This window comes from Miscanthus floridulus, chromosome 18 (genome assembly GCF_019320115.1).
Source record: "Miscanthus floridulus cultivar M001 chromosome 18, ASM1932011v1, whole genome shotgun sequence".
Taxonomy (NCBI): Eukaryota; Viridiplantae; Streptophyta; class Magnoliopsida; order Poales; family Poaceae; genus Miscanthus; species Miscanthus floridulus.
Genome location: NC_089597.1, coordinates 54915797 through 54937510, shown reverse-complemented (window position 1 = coordinate 54937510; position 21714 = coordinate 54915797). Strand labels below are relative to the sequence as shown.

General features: G+C 43.0%; 1 pseudogene; it reads right to left on the bottom strand.

Moving 5' to 3' along the window:
- Nucleotides 1-831: 831 nt before the first annotated feature.
- Nucleotides 832-15050, bottom strand: LOC136523866 (3-ketoacyl-CoA synthase 5-like; annotated as a pseudogene).
- Nucleotides 15051-21714: the final 6664 nt, after the last annotated feature.

The following is a 21714-nucleotide window of genomic DNA, read 5'->3' as shown; positions in this document are numbered from 1 at the left end:
CACGGAGCGAAGGGTCCCCCACTTTCTTTCTTTCTTTTTTGTCCATGTGATTATGGGATTTCAGTTTTTTTTCGTAGATTATTTATTTATTTAATTAATTCATAAAATCTTATAAATCAATGCTCCCTTTGTCTTAAAATATACATAATCTAGTTTTATCTAAGTCAAACTATAGTAATTTTAACTAAATTTATATAAAAGAATATTACCATCACTACATCAAAGAGGTATATTATAAAAATATGTTCCATAATATATCTAATTAAGCTAATTTGAAGTCCTATTTATTTTTCTTTTTTTCTATAAATTTGGTCAAAGGTACTATAGTTTGACTTAGGACAAAACTGATTTCCTTATATTTCAGGATATACACTACTAAAATGGTGGAATTCTCCTAGTATTTTTAAGTATTTGATAAAACACTACCACTAGTCATAGCACATGAGAATATCACTAGAGACATTTGGTAGGGAAATTTTATACTAAATTTTGAATGTCAAAACACTAGGAGAACCCACCTCACTGGGAGAAATTTAATATTATGGTTGTGAGAGGGAGTAGCTCAGATTGCTATGATATGAACTATTACCTCCTATAAAGTAACTGTAGTATTGTCCATGTTAAAAAGAATGCTTTTTTTTAACCTAATTGAAGGGTAATCTTTATTATAAGGGTGCAAAGTAATAAGGTACAGTTCCGTGACATGCAATCTTTAGTTTCATATACAATAAAAGACATGCATTCTTTTTTGTGAAACTAATAAAAGAGACGTGCATTCTTGTAGGAGCGTGCATGGTTTGGGGGATTGCATGTCCTCAGCCGGCGTGGCGCTTAGTAGTTAATTTGTTTGATACACTCCCACACAGCGATGTTGCACTTGTACCCTGAACCGAAGGCAATCATCAATACTCGATCACACTTATGCATTCTACCTTTCGCCTCAATGTATGCTAGCTCGTACCACAAAGAGCTGCTTTGATGTGTTCCCGAAACGATGAAGCGTCATTCGTGACGGCTCGGCATGGCTATCAGATAGACGGAGGCTATCTTGGACAGCATCAATCACTGCTGGTCCACCGGGATGAATGCAGAAGTGCTCTATCGCCACGCAGAAGTTTGGGACATACAGTGCCACCTTGCCGTTGAGAACCTTCCTCGATATGCAGGAAAGCAAAAACCGTAGCTTTTCTGATAGTGGGAGGATAAGGGGCGCAATGGAACTGATACTGGTCCTCAATGCCTCACCAGAAACAGCAATAAGGTCCTTGGAAAGGCTCATCCCCAAGTTTCCCTCTCCATCTTCGTCCAGCATGACACACCGATGAGCACTTTTGGAGCACCTGATTTTAAAAACAAAACTAATACACACCATATGTGAGTCTAGGAAGTCAAATCTCACATATATCTACAAATAAGGGTCATATCGAAAGACAATGCTCAATATATAACATACTTAGTATAAAGAATATAACCTTAGATAACAAACAATAGAAAGATAACTCCGATCTTCGGGTAAAGACTCCAATTCACAGGGACAACTGACTGGTTGATCACAAGCCTAACTCCTCCATACTAGCAATCTGGTACCCATCCGGGATTTTTATCCAAATAATTAAAAAATAAAGCAAGCGTAAGTACATGTCGTACTCAACAAATATAACATGGGGTTCATGAGGCTTAAAAGGCTGACACTAGTTTAACTGCGATTAGCTTTTAATGAGTCATCTTTTAGCAATTGGGTGGCAACAAGTTTATCCACAAGCCCATATATACACATGATCAGGTAAACATGAATAATGAATAGCATGAGCAGTAATCATTAAGGAGCATATTCATCATCAGTATCATCCATGTTTGTCATCATTAACCATTAGTGATCATCTATTCCGTAAGGGTTCCAAGGCCGCTCGTGACCATGAGCACGGCTGATATACCAGTTTTACACTCTGCAGAGGTTATATACTTTCACTGTGAGTCGTGATTTACCCTTTCGCCCGAGGCAGCCAACCTCTTGACCCACTACCAAGGAAAGTCAATAGGGTTTACTATGAAGCCTTTCAAAGGTTCGTCTAACAAGTTAGGGCCGCTAAGGTTTCTCCATCAGTAAGCATGAACCCCTCCAAGGAGTGACTAACAAAATACAAAGAAACCAAAGTGCACCCTCTTGGCAGGTCGAGATCATGCAAACTGGAGCCCCTCTTGCACCATAAAGGTAACCTCTAACAAGCTAGGAAAGGTCCTCATACTGAGCTAAAGCCAGAGCCATATAGCCCTTACAGCTGTACTGTAACTCTCGGATGATCACTTACAGATAAGTCCTTAGGGAGAGGAATCTAGAGCATTTAGAAAAGTAGCTAAACACTCCAGCCCCCTGTTTCTATGTTGCTAAAAAAATCATCTTTTAGTGTTTATTGCATATACCATTAGTTAAGTTACAAGATCATGGTTGTAGTTGAGCGCTAGCATCAAACTACCCAATGCAATAACCCAACGGTATCAAGGTACATGGTAACAAAGTACTAGGAAATCCTTAGTGGCAGTCAAGGTAGACACATGCAGCATGAATTAAATGATTAAAGGTGTATAGGACAACAAGAAAGATCCCATGCTATACTTGTCTTAAAACACCGATCCTTCGGTAAGCTTTAATCTTCAACGTTCCTCTTCTTCTTCTTCTTCTTGATCACCACGTATATCTCATCGACCGGACGTAATCATAAAGCACCACACAAGCATCCATACAATCATACACGAAGCAAACAATAGAACTAAATTAAAAACAGTACACCAATCATAGAAAAATAAGTAAAAGAGTTTGAAACACGATTCTACGCATCGCATGAACACACAGTTGCGAAAAGCACTCTAATCAGAGCTACGGTTGAAAAGATACAACTACTGAGAGATCTGCTTTATATGTGGAAAAGAAAACTATAGGCTCCATTTATTTTAACTATGTAAAATCTTATATAAATTGAATTAAGTCAAATTTAGATTCAAATTATAAAACTAAAGTAAAACAAATCATATTTTATTTACAAAACCCAGTTGCATAATTATTAATCAAGATATGATTTAAACCATGAAATTTTAGAAATAGTAATATGGTAACCACTATTACTAATGCGTAGATCTCATTGCTATGAATCTAACGTAACTTGAATGGGTCAAAACGGAGTTAAAACGTAGAAGATATGATTTAAACAAGATTTCCTTTAATAAAATAATAGATTAAATCTAACCTCGAATTTTAAAAGTTGAAAACCTACATAACAGTAATATGAACACATAGATTATGAAATTACGAACCTAACGCAAGTTGAACGGATCAAATCGGAGTTAAAACAGAGAAGTTATGGCTAAAATAAAATCAGTGACAAATCTGTAAATAAGTGAAAGCGTATTTTGGATCTAAACCGACGAAACTACGCTTTCCAAAGAAGAAAACGTAATCTGTGATTACGCCTTGGACCGTGGGTTAATACTTAAATACTTATAAGGGCTCTTTTGCAAGACTACAAGACGAAGGGGTACGGGCTAAATCGGGCCGTTGGATCTTCACTGGTCGGCTTGGATTAGATCAGAGGGGAAAGGAGTGAGGAAAGCCGGCTGGAACAGTAGCTGGGCGCGGCGGACTCCATTGCCGACGGTGAAGGAGCTCACTGGAGTTCGCTGGAGTAGCGATTCCGGGCTCGGAACTCGACGGTAAGGGGACGGGAGGATGTAGAAACCCACCTTGAACTCACCTAGGGCTTGTAGCGGTCGGAGAGGTCTCAGTCACAGCGTGCAGCTCGATGGGGCGGCGGCGGCGGCGGCAGATGGCGGCGCTAGGTTGCGGCGCAGCTGCGGCGTCTCGGCGAGGCGGAGGCTTGCTCTAGGGCTCGGGATTGGAAGCGGCGGACACGAGGCATCCGATTTTATGAGGCAGAGGCGGCTTGGGCGGCACGGCAACGGAGCACGCGTAGCCGGTGCGGAGTCGGACTCATGGCGACGGTGGCTGTGGAGTCTGGCGTGGGGACGGGAGGTAGCAGACGACCCTGACAGGGTGGCCCCACCTATCGGTGCAAGAGAGAGGGAGGGCGGAGCGGATCAGTGAGCTTGCTGGGCCGACCTGCCCGAGTTGGGCCGCTGCACGAAGGGAGGCGCGGGGCGCGAGCGGGCCGGCATGGAGGAAATGCCACAGGCGCGGGAGCAGGCCCACAGGCCGAAAGCAAGGGAAGGGGAGAAACAGGCCAGCGGGAAAAAAACAAGTTGGGCCAGGTGCCGGGTAGGAAGGAAAAACAAAGAATCCCTTTGCTATTTTGTTTTCAAACCCAAATTTAAATATGAATCAAATCAAATTCGAACATGGTTTAAATTTCTTTGAACCAGATCAAGTTAAACATTAATTCAAATATTCTTTTCAATTCAAATAAAAATGGAAAATTTTAGTAGGCTTTCAAAAATAAAATTTATAACTTTTTAAATTCCTTCATTTCCCAATTCTCTCTTATTTCAAAGCTATTTCAAAAACATTTTAAATTCATTTCGAATTTTGGATTCAACCACTCATTACAATAAATCAAATACACCGGCATGTATGCACAACCATGTTGCTAAGCCCTATGATAGATTTTAAAATAACAAAAATTATTATTTTCCTATGTTTTATGAGCACAAAAATGCGAAATTAAATCAATTTAACTACATTTCTAAAAGGAGCAGATTTTAGGGTGTTACAACTTTCGCTGCACCTGGTAATCATTCGCAGAAGGTGTTTGAGTCGGAATCGCGTCTTATTCCTTGAATTCGATAGCAATGCAGCGGTGCCACCCATTTGGAATAGGACGGTGGGCAGATGCATTTCTCGTTTCCTTCCTTGATAATTTATGTGCGACATTGACTCCGTAGAGACCACTAATGCATACGAGGCATGTGGAGTGATCTGCAACAGGTTCTTGGCCAGCCCCACCGAAATGAGACCCGCACTGCACCCCATACCAGACAGGTGCACACTGCGGATATCGCTGCGAAGCTTGTATCTGTTTATGATCATGTCACTATAGGTTGGTGTTGGGGCAAATAAGCTGCAGTTAACAACCAGTAAATCGATGGAAGATGGGTTGATGCATGTCTTACTGAACAGGTCATCAATTGTTGAAAACAGGATTAACTCAGCTTCAGCATGGCCCTGACTAAAACCAAAGCTCGGAGGTATGTAATGGAGGCTAGGAGGCTAGGCGGCAAGGCAGTCTCTTCACCGAGGCCAGAGCGGTCAATCATACGTGTTAAGAAGTGGATGCTGCGGTCATCAAGGAATGGCATGCATTGCGTCATGTACTCTTTGAATGAAGCCAGGGGAACACGGCAGTTACAATTTGGCTTGAAGCAGGCATAGTCGACTAGATATACATAGTGGGAGCGGTTCACGAGGTACAAGGTAAATGCAGCTGCTGGTAGCAAGGCAGCTAGCAACAAGTAAATGGGTCGAAGCACTAGTAGAGAACAGACCTTTATCCAAGGGCCAAATCAGGCTTTAGTCTCAGGAAATATTGCGCCCAGAACTAGAGAGACCTTTAGTCCCGGTTGGTGGCTCCAACCGGGACTAAAGGTTCCTGCCCAACGGCTCCTACGCCAGGCCGTTGTGGCAGGGGACCTTTAGTCCCGGTTGGAGCCACCAACCGGAAGTAAAGGTCGACCTTTAGTCCCGGTTGGTGGCTCCAACCGGGAGTAAATCTCTTGTCCCGGCTAGTGGCGTGGCCTGGGACTAGAAAGTAACCTTTAGTCCCGGTTGGATCCACCAACCGGGACTAAAGGTCCCCCCTATAAATCCTGCTGGCCGTCTTCTTTCTCCCCGAGCCCGCCCGAGAGCTTTAGTTCAAATTTAAGCAGTGTTCTTGCTCTTTCTCCATCGATTTCTTCGATTCCTCCATCGATTCTTCGGTTCTAAAGGTTACCAACTTCATACTCTCATGTTTCACCATTGTCTTATCTCATTTTGTTCACTATATATATATGGTTCTTTATTGTGGTTTTTTTCATTTGTTAGCAACTTGAGCTCAAAATCACTTCAAGCTTGCATATTTACATGAAGGAAGGTTAAAGTAGCTATTAAAAACTAGTATTCACCGTTTATTTGTAGCATGCATAGCACACTTCATTGTTTAGAGATATAGAAAATTTTAGAGTTTTTTTAATTTTATTTGTTTATAAAATGAGAAATTTATAGTGTATTAAAAAATGAGTATAGGGACTAGTGCCTCCGACTGGTATGACAGATGCAATGCAAGGCCGTGCAATAGGAAGCAAATCCGTTCTCTTTTGACGATACGCCCGAACAGCCGGGCCTGATAGATTTGGTGGTTGAACGGGTCCGTCGGCCGTCGTCGTGCGACTGTACGACAAAGAACGGCATCGATCGACCATAGTATTTTATTGTCCGGAGTCCGGTCCGGGGTGCAATGCAACGCAATGACAATTGATAATGCGTTGCTAGGTCAAAATATGGTCATTTCTATGGACTCCGCGACTAAATATTTTATTTTAACTTTTTATGAAATAAAAAACTTAGAAAATAGTTAGAAAATTATAGAAAATCCGTACTAGTTGAACTTGCGGACCGTGTTCAGCTCGGCGAGCATGTTCTCTGCCGAGCAGTAACGGACATCAAATAGGAGCTTTGATTCTACGAGGGAGAGCGACAACGGTCGTGGAAGACCGTGTTCCCTTCCTCATAGAATCGGAGCTCTTCCTTGACCAAGTACGGTGCCGTCCGATGGAGAAATGCTCGCTGAGATGATCACGTAAGCAAGATCAACTAGTACGGATGGTTATTTATTGAAACATGTTTTTGAGCTATAAATCCTGCTGGCCGTCTTCTTCCTCCCCGAGCCCGCCCGAGAGCTTAAGTTCAAATTTAAGCAGTGTTCTTGCTCTTTCTCTATCCATTCTTCGATTCCTCCATCGATTTCTTCGATTCCTCCGTCGATTCTTCGGTTCTAAAGGTTACCAACTTCATACTCTCATGTTTCACCATTGTCTTATCTCATTTTGTTCACTATATATATATGGTTCTTTATTGTGGTTTTTTTATTTGTAAGCAATTTGAGCTTAAAATCACTTCAAGCTTGCATATTTACATGAAGGAAGGTTAAAGTAGCTATTAAAAACTAGTATTCACCGTTCATTTGTAGCATACATAGCACACTTTATTGTTTAGAGATATAGAGAATTTTAGAGTTTTTTTAATTTATAGTGTATTAAAAAATGAGTATAGAGAGTAGATGGCAACTGCTTTCGGGTCCTCGGCCTCTCATGGGTTTCCAAAGCAACTTAGGCCGTGCCTCCCACTCATTGCATGCGGCAAGTGTTGTGATGAGACGAAGATTGTGATGGAGTACCGAGTAAAGAAGGAGGGTCCCAACAAGGGTCGCATTTTTTACAAGTGTCCGGATCGCAATGTGAGTTATTTTATCGTATTTAATGACTATAGTTAGTTTATACCTATTTTCATGATGGTTGTGATTAAAGTTCTAATTTTCTGTTTTAATTTCAGTGGGATGGCACTGGATGTTCAGGCTTCTACTGGGAGGAAGAGTATGTTGAACTCATGCAAAAATATCTTGCACAACAGGTAGATATGGCGGCTAATGAGGCAGTGATCCAGCCGAAGAAGCCCAAAGATGTTGAACAAACGGGGGATCTGTCTATTTTAGTTGGGATTGGTCGCGAAATCCTTGTGCTGCTGAAGTGCATTTTAGCTTTAGTGTTTTAGTGGTAGTTGGGATTGTCTACATTGTAGCGAGGCTTTCTTAAATTTATAGCTTTTGTGGTGGTATGCATGTTGTATAATTAACTAATTATGTTCTATGTTTTAATATGGTATTTATGTCATGTAATGCAGATGAGTCGGCATTGGATGTACAATGCTGATCGTCGCTCCCAAGAGTTCATGGACGGCGTGCATTCTTTGTTACGTGCGGCCGAGGCAAACAAACGTGATGGTTTCATGTGCTGCCCATGTGCCGTATGTAAGAATACGATGGAATATGCTAACTCAAAGACTCTTCATTCACACTTGTTCAAGTCGGGTTTCATGCCAAACTATATTTGTTGGACGAAGCACGGAGAAACCGGAGTTGTAATGGAAGAAGGTGAAGAAGAACAATGGGGCGATGATGACATTTTTGCTGAATATGGTGCCTTCAATGATACTGCAATGGGGGAAGCTGAAGAAGAGGTGGGGGCAAAGGAGAAGCCCGCTGAAGAAGAGGTGGGGGCAGAGGAGAAGCCCACTGAAGAAGAGGTAGGGGCAGAGGAGGAGCCCGCTGACGATCTTGGTCAGGCCATTCGTGACGCACAAAGAGAATGCGAAAGTGAAAAGGAGAAGATCAAGTTTGACCGCATGCTAGAGGATCACAAGAAATTGCTATACCCAACTTGTGATGCGGGGCAGAAAAAGTTAGGTACCACATTGGAATTGCTGCAATGGAAGGCAAAGAATGGTGTATCTGACAAGGGATTCGCGGAGTTACTAAAAATCCAAACGAAGATGCTTCCGAAGGATAACGAATTTCCCAGCACTATGTACGAAGCAAAACAGGTAGTCTGCCCTTTAGGATTAGAAATCCAGAAGATACATGCATGTCCTAATGTCTGCATCCTCTACCATGGCACGGAGTACGAGAAGTTGGATGCATGCCCTGTATGTCACGCGTCGCAGTATAAGATCAGGCGAGATGACCCTGGTGATGTTGAGGGCGAACGTCCCAAGAAGAAAATCCCTGCCAAGGTTATGTGGTATGCTCCTATAATACCACGCTTGAAACGTCTTTTTAGAAATAGAGACCATGCAAAGTTGTTGTGATGGCACAAAGAATACCGTAAGGTAGACAATATGTTGAGACACCCTGGTGATGGGTCCCAGTGGAGAGCAATCGATAGAGAATTCCCCGAGTTTGCAAGTGACGCAAGAAACTTAAGGTTTGCTTTAAGTACGAATGGTATGAATCCTTTCGGGGAGCAGAGCAGTAGTCACAACACTTAGCCTGTTACTCTATGTATCTACAACCTTCCTCCCTGGTTATGCATGAAGAGTAAGTTTATTATGATGCCGGTGCTCATCCAAGGCCCAAAGCAACCTGGCAACGACATCGATGTGTACCTAAGGCCACTAGTTGAAGAACTTCTACTTTTGTGGAACAAGCCAGGTGTACGCGTGTGGGATGAGCACAAGCAGGAGCACTTTGACCTGCGAGCATTGTTGTTCGTAACAATCAATGATTGGCCAGCTCTAAGTAATCTTTCAGGACAATCAAACAAGGGATATAATGCATGCACGCACTGTTTCGGTGACATGAAAGGTATATTCTTGAAAAAGTGTCACAAGGTCGTGTACCTTGGGCATCGATGATTTCTTCCTGCAAATCACCCCGTAAGAAAGAAAGGCAAGCATTTTAAAGGTAAGGCAGACCACCAGACCAAGCCTCGCAACTGAACTGGTGAGGACATCCTCGATATGGTCAATGATGTGAAAGTAATATTTGGAAAGGGACCTGGCAGCCAACCTGTTTCGAAGGACACCAACAGTCACGCACCCATGTGGAAGAAGAAGTCCATATTTTGGGAGCTACCCTATTGGCAAGTCCTAGAGGTCCACAGCGTGATCAACATGATGCACCTGATGAAGAATCTTTGTGTGAACTTGCTAGGCTTCATGGGCGTGTATGGGAAGTCTAAGGACACAATTGAAACACGATAGGACCTGTGGTGTTTGAAAGAATGAGACAACCTACATCCAGAGAAGACAGATGATGGACGCCAGTACTTAAGTCCTGCTAGCTACACTCTTAGCAAAGAAGAGAAGGACAACTTGTTTGAATGCCTAGATAGCATTAAGGTACCATCTGGATTCTCCTCGAATATAAAGGGTATAATAAATGTGCCAGAGAAGAAATTTGGACACTTAAAGTCCCATGACTGCCACGTGCTCATGACTCAATTGCTTCCAGTTGCATTAAGAGGAATTCTACCACCAAATGTACGTCTAGCCACCGTGAAGCTATGTGCATTCCTCAATGCAATTTCTCAGAAGGCAATCGATCCAACGGATCTAGCAAAACTATAGAATGATGTGGTTCAATGTCTTGTTAGCTTTGAGTTGGTGTTCCCTCCTTCCTTCTTTGATATCATGACACACCTCCTAGTTCATCTGGTCAAGGAGATTACTATTCTCGATCCTGTGTTCCTACACAACATGTTCCCCTTTGAGAGGTTTATGGGAATCCTGAAGAAATATGTTCACAACTGTGCTCGGCCAGAAGGAAGCATCACCAAGGGCTATGGAACAGAGGAGGTCATTGAGTTCTATGTTGACTTCATTCCCGATATTAACCCGATTGGTGTTCCTAAACCGCGACACGAGGGGAGACTAAGTGGAAAGGGGACACTAGGGAAGAAAACATATATTGGTAAGGGTGATGATTATTTCATTAAAGCACACTACATAGTTCTACAGAACTCCTCCTTGGTAGATCCGTATATCGAGACACACAAGAACCTCCTCCGATCTGAGTTCTCAGGGAAGTCTGAAGCATGGATTACGCGTCAGCACATGGAAACTTTCAGCGACTGGTTGCGAAAAGAATGTTAGGGTGATGAGAGTATTGATGAGGAGCTGTATTTGTTGGCTAGGTAGCCATTGTGGCATATCCTCACATACAAAGGGTACGAGATAAATGGGAATACATTTTAGACAGTAGCACAAGATAAAAGGAGCACCAACCAGAACAGTGGTGTCCGCATAGATGCCACCGACCCTAGTGGGAACAAGCAAACATACTATGGCCGCATAGAGGAGATATGGGAACTAGACTATGCATCTCATTTTAAGGCACCTTTGTTCAAGTGCCAGTGGGTAAAGACGACTAGAGGCGGCGTAGCAGTCGACGACCAGTATGGAATGACAACAGTGGACCTCAACAATATTGGGTACAAAGGCGAACCATTTGTCCTTGCGAAGGATGTGACTCAGGTGTTCTATGTCAAGGACATGTCTACAAAACCGAAGAGAGGGAAAAATAACCACCACCCAATCAATGATGAGCTAAAGCGCCACATAGTTCTTTCAGGAAAAAGAAACATCGTCGAAATCAAAGACAAGTCAGACATGTCAGAAGATTATGAAAAGGATGACCGAATTTCACCCTTCACAGTGAACAAAGACCCTAGCATCCAGCTAAACGATGAGGACACTCCATGGTTACGACGCGATCATAACCAAGGGACATACGTCAAGAAGAAGTTAATTACTGTGTCCGCTTGATATATATATTGATGTTCAATAGTGTGTATTAGAGATATTATGTAATAATTGTGAATTTATGTTTGATGTTGAATTATGTCACGTTGAAATGATGTGAAAACAAATTTATATTTGATGTTGGGATTATGTCACGTTGAAATGATGTGAAAACAAATTTATGTTTGATGGTGGGATTATGTCACGTTCAAATGATGTGAAAACAAATTTCCAGTCGAAACACAAGAGTTTTTCTGAATTTAATTAAACACTATATTTTTGCATTATCGAAATAGTAATTTAAACACTATATTATGTTTTAAAACTTGTTAAAAAAAATTAAAACTTTAGGTCACATAATTTTCCTGTGTGCAATAAAGCAAAATAGAATCTATATATTTTTTAAATATTTTTATGTCTTTTATTTAATTTTCAGTGTAATTAATTATCCTTTTATCATTTGTGTAAAAAGAAATATATTTAATTTTCATTCGTCGTTTATATGACTTGTTTACATATATGACTTGTTTATATATATGACTTGTTTATATGACTTGTTTACATATATGACTTGTTTACATATATGACTTGTTGACATATATGATTGTTTACAAATATGAATTGTTTATATATATGACTTGTTTATATGACTTGTTTATATATGTGACTTAGATTTATTTTGTTTATGACTTATTGTACATATATGACTTGTTTACATATATGACTTGTTTATATATATGTGACTTAGATAAATTTGTATATGACTTATTGTATATATATGACTTGTTTATATATGTGACTTAAATTTTGTTAAATTTGTTAGATATGGCTGCCCCGGGAGACAACATGGAGGAAGAAATGATGAATATTATTGCCAATGCTGGTGAGCAGGATGTTGATGACGGAAGTCAATACCTAGCTATTGAAAATGAGCAAGAAAATGTTTTGCAAGAAAATACAGGCGAGGTATATATACTAAATATATATTATATGTGAATATTGTATATATTTCTGTGTACAAAAGATATTTTTTTTATATGCAGCCTCCCTCGCCTCCAAGGAAGCCAGCCCCTAAGAGGTCCGCCCCGCAAATGAAGCCATTGCCTTGCTTGCCGGCAAAGAAGCAGAAAGCAAATACTCATCCAGTTATTCCCCAAAAACTATCTTATGAGAAAAGTAAACAGGAATTAAAGGATGCAGTACAAAAAGAAGTGACAGATTTCTTTGAAGGTGCAAAACAGGCACGACGAGCGAGGGAGAACCCGGAGCCATCATACGTCTTCCTACCTCCAGATCAGCTAAGAAAGAAGTTGGAACAAAAAAACGGGATTCTCTTAAGAGCGCCGCGAAACAACCGATATCGGACTATGACCGCTCTCTCACCAAGTCATATGAGGCGGCGCAAAAAAAGAAGAGAGTAGGGAAAGGTGTTGCGCAACTCGGACAACAAACGCAACAATCAATCCCCCCCTTGTCGTTCCTAACGAATATGGTTCAAACTTAAACTTAGTGGCGGAGGTAGACGGCTATGAGTCGTTTCTTCGGTTTTATGAGGAAACTGGTTTGAACCTTGCCGAAGTGCTCGCTGAAGGACCATCTGCTCCGGAAGTGGATCCTTACAAGAAATTTGTACCAGGCCAGAGTCTATACAACCCAGAGAAATTAGGTGAACTGGGTACGCAAATATACCTGCTAAACGGGTGGTACATGTCGGCGTCTGATGCGGGACAAATCTATCTTTCTGTCGGAATTAGAAACCACCATTACTTCCGTGGCAATGACATTATCTATGTCGAGCTTGCAAAATTACACCAACTATGCCACCTGGACTCTCTCGACAAAAGTCTCATTAGCTGCTATTGTTTGTAAGTGTGATTATTTTCTACTATATTCACAATTTCTTTATTATATATTCACAATATATATATTCACAATTTTCATGTATGCAGATATGAGATGACAAAACTTAGAAAGAGAAAGGATAATAATGTTGGGTTCGTTGATCCATATGTCGTATACAAACACGCTAACCCCCCGAAGGATTATAAGCCTCAACCTGAGAGAAATCTCATGAATTTCTTAGTGAACTAACGCGACAAGAAGGAGATACTCTTCCCCTACAACTTCAAGTAAGTGTTATTATAAGTAATTAATGTTGATCATATATATGGGACATCAATATTTCCTTACTAGCTAGTTACCTCTCTCTCTCTCTCTCTCTCACACACACACACACACACACACACACACACACACACACACACACACACACACACACATATATATATATATATATATGTTTATGCAGCCATCACTGGATATTGATGGTCATCGATATGGCAATAGTAGATTGAAAATCTTAGACTCGTTGAGAAAACCACAAACGGAGTATCAAGACATGATAGATATTATACAAGGGTAATTAATTTAGTTTCTCTATAACAACATATATATATAATGGCGTCAATCTCTCAACAATTATTAAAGGTTAAATTATTTTTTTATTTTATTGGGAGTAGGGTTTGGAAAAGGTTCATTGAGGAACAAAAAATGAAACATTGCAAAGCGCCATTGGGTGTAATCGCACACAAAGTAAGTACTATAACTACACATTTATATTCAATTAACACCATATGATGATTTCAATTCACCCTAATTGATTTTTTTGTCGTAAAAGTGGGTTCTAAGGCAGGAGCAGGGTAACAACTACTGCGGATACTATGTTTGCGAGTTCATCATGACGTACTCAAAGAGAACTCCTGAAGAGCAACTCAAAGTACATATATAAATACTTTTTCCTTTATATTATTTCGATCGTATATTTACAATTTCTTTATTGCTCTCATTTGTATAAGTAATTACATGAGCAATACACATACATATATATATATATTAATACTTTTTCCTTTAACTTTTATTGAAGACGGAATGGTTGAGGAAAAGAGTCATACAAATTGACCAACTTAAAGCAATTTGAGAGACTATAGCAGGATTTCTAAATGACTAGGTCATCAACCCCAACGGCGAGTTCTACAATGACCCGAACGAAACGTGGATGCCAAATCTAGAGGAGTGAATTGCTAAGGACATAAACAATTTATATATCAAACCTTTGTAATATATATATGTATGCACATATTATATGTACATAAAATAACGTGTGTATATATATGATCATCATATATATTTGCATGTACGCGTATATTCGTTTGTTATTTATGTACAAAGTTCGAACGAAAACTTACGCGTGTGAAGTACACAATATATTACTATTAGCAGCGTATTCGAAAATGTATTTTAATATCAAAACTAATCATTAAATGAAAAAAACCAAAAATAGAAACCAGAAAAAGAAAAAAAGAGAGGGACATTTAGTCTCGGTTGGTGTTTCCAACCAGGACTAAAGGTCCTGCCCCGTGGCGGTCCCTGGCCAGGCCTGGAGGCCCCCTTTACTCCCGGTTGGTGTTTCCAACCGGGACTAAAGGTCCTCCTTTAGTCCCGGGCATCAAGCCGGGACTAAAGGAGGGTACCTTTAGTCCCGGATTGGTGCTCCTGGTTGGAAAACCGGGACTAAAGGGGTTTTCCAACCGGGAGCAAAAAGTCTTGCTGCACCAGTGAAGGGCATGGAGATGGAAAATGTGCTCACTGAAACCAAACTGTGCAGCCATAAGGATGACAGCTGTAGTGAGTGAAACGGTAATGGCAACCAGGACATTGTTCACAATACTTGGTACAGAGATCTGAGGAGCCTCTGAATAGGTAACAAGGCCATATTGTTTACTCTTCTAATGTTCTTGTTATTTCTGCAGCTGCATATATATATTATATATATGTACTTGAGCATAATACCTAAAGACTTAGCCTTAGACATGAGTGCTTAGAAAACAGCTATTCAAGTGCCTGAACCTTGATTGCTTCTGCTGGGTTTCAACTTTAGCCTACCCCAACTTGTTTGAGACTTAAATGCTTTGTTGTTGTTGTTGTTGTTGTTGTTGTATATGTACTTGAGCATGGTTGTGAAGGACAGAGGGAAGCCGGAGGTGTGAATAACTATACAGCTACTTCGATGAGACTTCCAACTTCTTGACAATCCCAAAAGCTAACTGTTGAGTCACAAAGATATTGAAGTTACATATCTAATTATAAACATGCCCACAAGATTTGAAGTAACAACTGAGATTATCTTAGACATAAATATTCTAACAAAAATTCATTCATTTGAGTAAGAAAGACACAATTTAATAGGTCACACCACTACAAAACATAGATATTATAACATATATTCTCGTAACACAAATATCAATTTATTACAGAGAAATTTCATAGCAACACAGATGTGCTACCAACGATTATAGCAACAAGTAACCAAAAAATTAATGTTACAGATATATGTTGCTAAATTCTAGTATTCTATATCACAATAACTAAAATACATATATAAAATGTGTTACAAATACATATATGTTGTTTAATTTTACAGTCAATGTGTATAACACTATGTCAGATTTGTACATCACTACCGGCATCATCACTGCCGGATTTGTGAGAACCGGCAATGATGTACCTTCACTGCCGGTTATGAGCTTGAAAATGAAAAAAATAATTGGGGCTGGGCTAAAACCGGCAGTGAAGGACCACATCACTGCCGGTTTGTGGCTTGAACCGGTAGTGTTTTGGCGTCCACCCATCACTGCCGGTTTAAGCCAAGAGCCGACAGTGATTGGGCTCTATCACTGTCGGTTCTAGCCAAGAACCGACGGTGATAAGCCTACAACACAAAAAGGCTGCAGCCGTCATCTCCTTCCTCCTCTCTTCCATCCCGAGAATAGAGCGCGCACGTTTGGACCCTTCCCTTCATTGTTGTGGCTGCTCTTCACCATGAAGCTAGTGCTTGGATTTTGAAGAATGGCTTGATCTTTTTGCTTTCAGGTTAGTAACAAACATCCACTCCTTTGATTTTGTTATTTAATTAGCTTTATTTTGATGGCTACATTGCTTGATTCTCATTCTAGTTCTTTCTCCATTCTAGAGAGCACTTTTCCAATTGGACATTTGTGCAAGGCTCAAATTGTGGTGAATCCATTATCCAAATGGTTGGTGTCTATGAACACATTTAAATTCCTAGCTAATTATTCCATGCTGGTCAAGATCATCATTGTTAGTATGTGATGCTATAATTAGTTCTTAGAAGTAGAGTAGAATTCTTCCAGATTCATCCCGATTCTATAGATGTTCGCTTGGAGGAATTCTGGAGGAATCGGGATGAATCTAGAAGAATTTGTGAGAGGAAAACGTTGTTTCGGATGGAAAAAGAAGCGGATCAAGCCAGGTTTAAAGGCACGCGAACGGGGCCACTGATTGTTTTTTACTATGATTTTCAATTTACAGGACCGGGGCTACCAATTTCAATTTTCCAATAATTAGTGTATAATAATGTTTTCCAAAAATGGTACTTTTGAGCTACAATTGTTGTTCATGAAGCTCGATTTCTTATTAATTCTTTGTAATTACTGTCTCAGTATTTTTTTGTGTAGAGATGGATCAAGAGTGGATGCATCTGTCCCGAACGGACAAGCGATACATGCATGGTGTTAGCCAGTTTATCACCGATGCCAAAACCCATGCTGGGAATGGGAACCCTACCTTCTGCCCATGCAAAGATTGCAAGAATCATAGGAACTTTCATCAAATTGAGTCTATGAGATCGCACTTGATTACAAGGGGGTTCATGCCAAACTATACGATATGGACTATGCATGGTGAGGTTGGTGTGAATGTTCTATAGGAAAACGATGATGATGTGGACATGCCTGATGTAGCCATCAACGATGCTGACAAGGAACCCGGTGTCAATACGAAACCTATGGCCACAGTTAATAATATGTTTAGGAACACGCTAGCTAACGACACCAAGGATAATGATGGCATTTCTCAGCTGCTACATAATGTAGAGACCGGATGTCTTAGTGAAAGACAACTGAGAAAGCTAGAGAAAATGAGACAAGATGGCAAAACACCATTGTATAGGAATTGTCCAATGAGCAAACTAAAAGCCGACATGATGCTGTTAGAGTTCAAATCGACAAACGGATTGAGCGATAAAGGCTTCGATCAGTTGTTAGGTATAATAAGGAAAATGCTCTCAGAAAAAAATGAGTTGCCAGAAAAGATATACTTGGCCAAGCAAATGATCTGCCCCATCGGCCTCGAGGTTGAAAAAATCCACGCATGTTCCAATGATTGCATATTGTACCGTGGAGAAAAATACAAAGACTTGGACAAGTGCCCTGTGGGGTGTACGACCCCGGATACCCATGGCAGACCACATGGGCTGCGCCCCTAGGGGTGGCCTAGCCCACAAGAAGCCTTGCGGGGCACGACTCTGCTCGGCGCCTTCTGCAAGACATCGAGAAGATATCCTGAAGATACTACGAGATCTGTTAGGATATGTATGATCCCAATATTCCTGTAATCAGTTATTACTTTCCGGTTATCTCTTAGATCTAACCGACTTGTAACCCTGCCTTCCGGACTATATAAGGCGGACAGGGACCCCCTCTAAAATTATGACATATCATACGATAGCTAATACAAACCAACAGACCATAGGAGTAGGGTATTACATCATACTAACGGCCTGAACCTGTCTAACTCGTGTGTCTATGTTACCTTCTTGTTCTTGATCTCGCGCTCCTCTGCTGATCAATCTACCTTCGTGGGATACCCCTCAGAGGACTGCCGATGACATTCTATCGATAGTTGGCGTGCCAGGTAGGGGTGTGCGTGCTGTTTCCTTATCAAACAAGATGGCTTTTTCCACAGGCTCTTCATCCCTTCCACAGCCTGGCCAGATCTTCATGGTCGGATCCATCTCGTGGGTCATCAACGCTAACGGAGTCGGAAAGCTCCTTGAACCGGGGCAGATCGGTTCTGCGCCAGCCACCCCTACACCTGCAACTGCAGATCCAATCTCGGAGCTGATTCTGAGGTCTCCTTCAGCAACGACTTGTCGTCCGCTTCCTTGCTACCAAAGGAGGCCGATCAACAACGACGATCTGATCGAATCCATCGATCGGGTCGGACTGAAGCTCACCGATTGTCTCTTCATCGTTGAATTGGCACTGGACACTCTGGTTCAGCGCCGACCACCCTCCGATCCAGATCTATCGGAGGCTGCTCGGGAAATTGCAGGGGCTACGGACCTACCCTTTAGATTCTCCAACGCCGTCGCCGCTTACCAGCATGCCCTAAGGGGCAAACTCACTGACCAGGTCATCATACAGCTTCCGCCGGCCATCAACACACTACACTTAGGCCGAAGCCCCGGGGCACACCTCCAGACCATCCCAGAAGAAACTCTGGGTTTCGAGTCTCAGGGCTCTACGGAGACCCTCGCCGAAACCTTCTTCGATCAATTTCTCCTTCCACCCTTCCGGGGTGGTGCGATCTTCAATGTCAGCATCGACAGCCCTCCCCGGAATGGCGAAACCGAGGAGGACCGCGTTGCTCGGGAGAACCGGAACGTCAAACGCGCACAATAGCGAGAAAATGAGGCAGCCATCACGAGGGCCGAGGTTGCTCGGAATAATTGGCACGATTCTCAAGGAAGACCGCTCCCGCTCCACCGCGACCTCGATGAGGAATTTCTCCGCATCGATGGCCACGATGTCTTCAAGACTCCAAGCGCCAATTTGGCAGTACCCACCAACGAGCTCGCTCGTTTCCCTCAAATGCCCGAGCTCGCCAAGATCGCCGCCATGCTTAAAGTGGCTCACTGTCAGGTCAATGGGATCCACGAGGATTAGAGACCTTCGTGCTCTACGAGCACGATTCACCGATCAGCTGCACCGAGGTCCAATCACTACCCCAGTCAAAGTCATTTTGCCGACCAGTCGCTACCTCTCTAGGGGGGACCCGGGGGGCATCGCACCGAACACCATCGCCAGCATGACCAGGAGGTCGAACAGGATGCTAGAGTACATCTCAACAACCTTCGGAATGCATGGTAGCATATCGAGCAACGTTGCTTTGGTCGCCATGAAGACGAAGTGCGTCGCCGCTAGGATTACGAAAAAGAGTATGGCAACCCGGACTCAGCCCTTGAGCCTATCCCCGACCACAACGCCATGGACGATGGTGTTGACAACCCTGAGGGGCCTCCAGCTTTCACAAGGGCACTCCGAATGCTTCGGTGGCCCTGTGGTTTTAAGATCACCGGGGTCAAGCCCTACGAAGGAAGAATGAACCCAACTCAGTGGCTGTAGGCTTACGCCACTGCCGTCTATGCCGCGGGAGGAGACACCAGCATCATGGCAAACTATCTCCCTATCATGCTCACACCACCCACCATGAGCTGGTTCACCAGCCTTGCGTCGGACTCCATCGGCTCATGGGAAGAGTTGAAGAAAGTCTTCACCGACAACTATATGGCCACGTGTACTCGACCCGGCACGAAGCATGATCTCAGTTGCATCAACCAAAAGCCATCCGAGCTCCTCCGCAAGTACATCCAGCATTTCTCCGAGATGAGGAACTCTATCCCCAACATCACGGAAGCTGAAGTCATCACCGCCTTTATCCGAGGACTCCACCATCGCGAGCTTCGCTCCAAATTCAACCACAAGCCACCCACCGGTATCGGCGAAATGATAACTACCGCCAACTAGTACGCCTATGTCGAGGAAGCCGAGGTGCGCTTCAACGAGGATGCAGGCAATCAGCGCCCACCTCACTACTATGACGATCGCCCCGACGACCGACATCACAGCGACCGCCGCCCCGACGACCGTAGCTACCATCGTGATAGGGGCTATGATCGAACAGGAGGACACAGGCCTAGCCAAAATCGCCGCCACTGACCAGAACACATCGTCGCCGCCGTTAGTCAACCTCGCGCCAAGCGTAACTATGACGAATAGTACCAAAAGATCCTCAACAGCCCGTGCCCTCTTCACAAGAATGCCAAACACAAGATGAAGGACTACATTGGTCTAGCTAGGGAGTTCTAGGACAAGAGGCCCAATGACGACGGCAATGATGGAGCCGGAGGTCGCCGACCACCCGGGAACAACAACAACGCCTTTCAGGACCACGATAAGGTGGTCGCCACCATCTTCGAGGGCCTCACCTCCACTGAGAGTAGAAGGGAACAGAAGCTCGCTGTCCGACGAGTGCTCATCGTCGCTTCAGAAGAAACTACCTCCGACCCCAGCTATCGCCCATGGTCCGAGGTCCCCATCACCTTCAGCAGGGCCGACTAGTGGGTAGACATACCATACATAGGGCATTTTCCCCTCGTCCTCGATGCAACCATCCAGAAGGTGCTCTTCAGAAAAGTCCTGGTTGACGGTGGCAGTGCTTTGAACCTACTTTTTGTCGGGGCCTTAAGGGAGTTGGGTCTCGCGATATCAGATCTCACACCCTTAGACTCCTCCTTCTGGGGTGTGGTACCTAGAAGGGCATCCAGACCACTTGGAGAGATCACCCTACCAATATAGTTCGGCACAGCAAGCAACTACCGCGTCAAGCATATCAACTTCTACGTCGCCGACTTCGACACCGCCTACCACGCCATACTTGGTCGGCCAGCTCTAGCCAAATTCATGGTCGTACCACACTATGCGTATCAAGTGTTGAAGATGCCTTCGCCTGTAGGAGTCCTAGCTCTATGGGCCAACCTCTCCGTTGCCTACGCCTGCGAGACAGAGAGTCTCGCTCTCGCCGAAGCCACCGACCTCTCCATCTAGATGGCTAGCATGGTCACCGAAGCCAAGATAGCACCCACCGATGACATGGAGATTCTAGAGCTAGAGCTTCCCCGCGCCTCCGCCAAGTCCAAGGAAATCAAGGAGGTCGGCCTCGGCCTTAACGATGCCTCTAAGACCGTGAAGATTGGGGCTCACCTTGACCCCAAATAGGAAAGCATGCTCATCTCCTTCCTATGTGCCAACACCGATGTGTTTGCTTAGAAACCTACAAACATGCCGGGGGTACCATGGGAGAAGATCGAGCACTCCTTAAATGTCTCGCTGACCGCCAAACCGATCAAGCAGAAACTCCGCCGATTCACGCCAGACAAGAAGGAGGCTATTAGGGTAGAAATAAAATGGCTCTTAGCTACCGAGTTTATAAAAGAAGTGTATCATCCAGATTAGTTAGCAAACCCTGTTCTCATTCAAAAAAAGAATAAAGAATCAAGAATGTGCGTTAATTATACTAATCTTAACAAACACTACCCTAAAGACCCATTTGGCTTGCCTTAGATAGACGAGGTTGTAGACTCTACCGCCGGCTGCGAACTACTCTCCTTCCTTGACTGTTACTCTAGCTATCATCAGATCTCCCTCAAGGAAGAAGACCAGATAAAGACATCATTCATTACACCTTTCGGTGCATACTGCTACAAAACTATGTCCTTCGGACTCAAGAACGCCGGG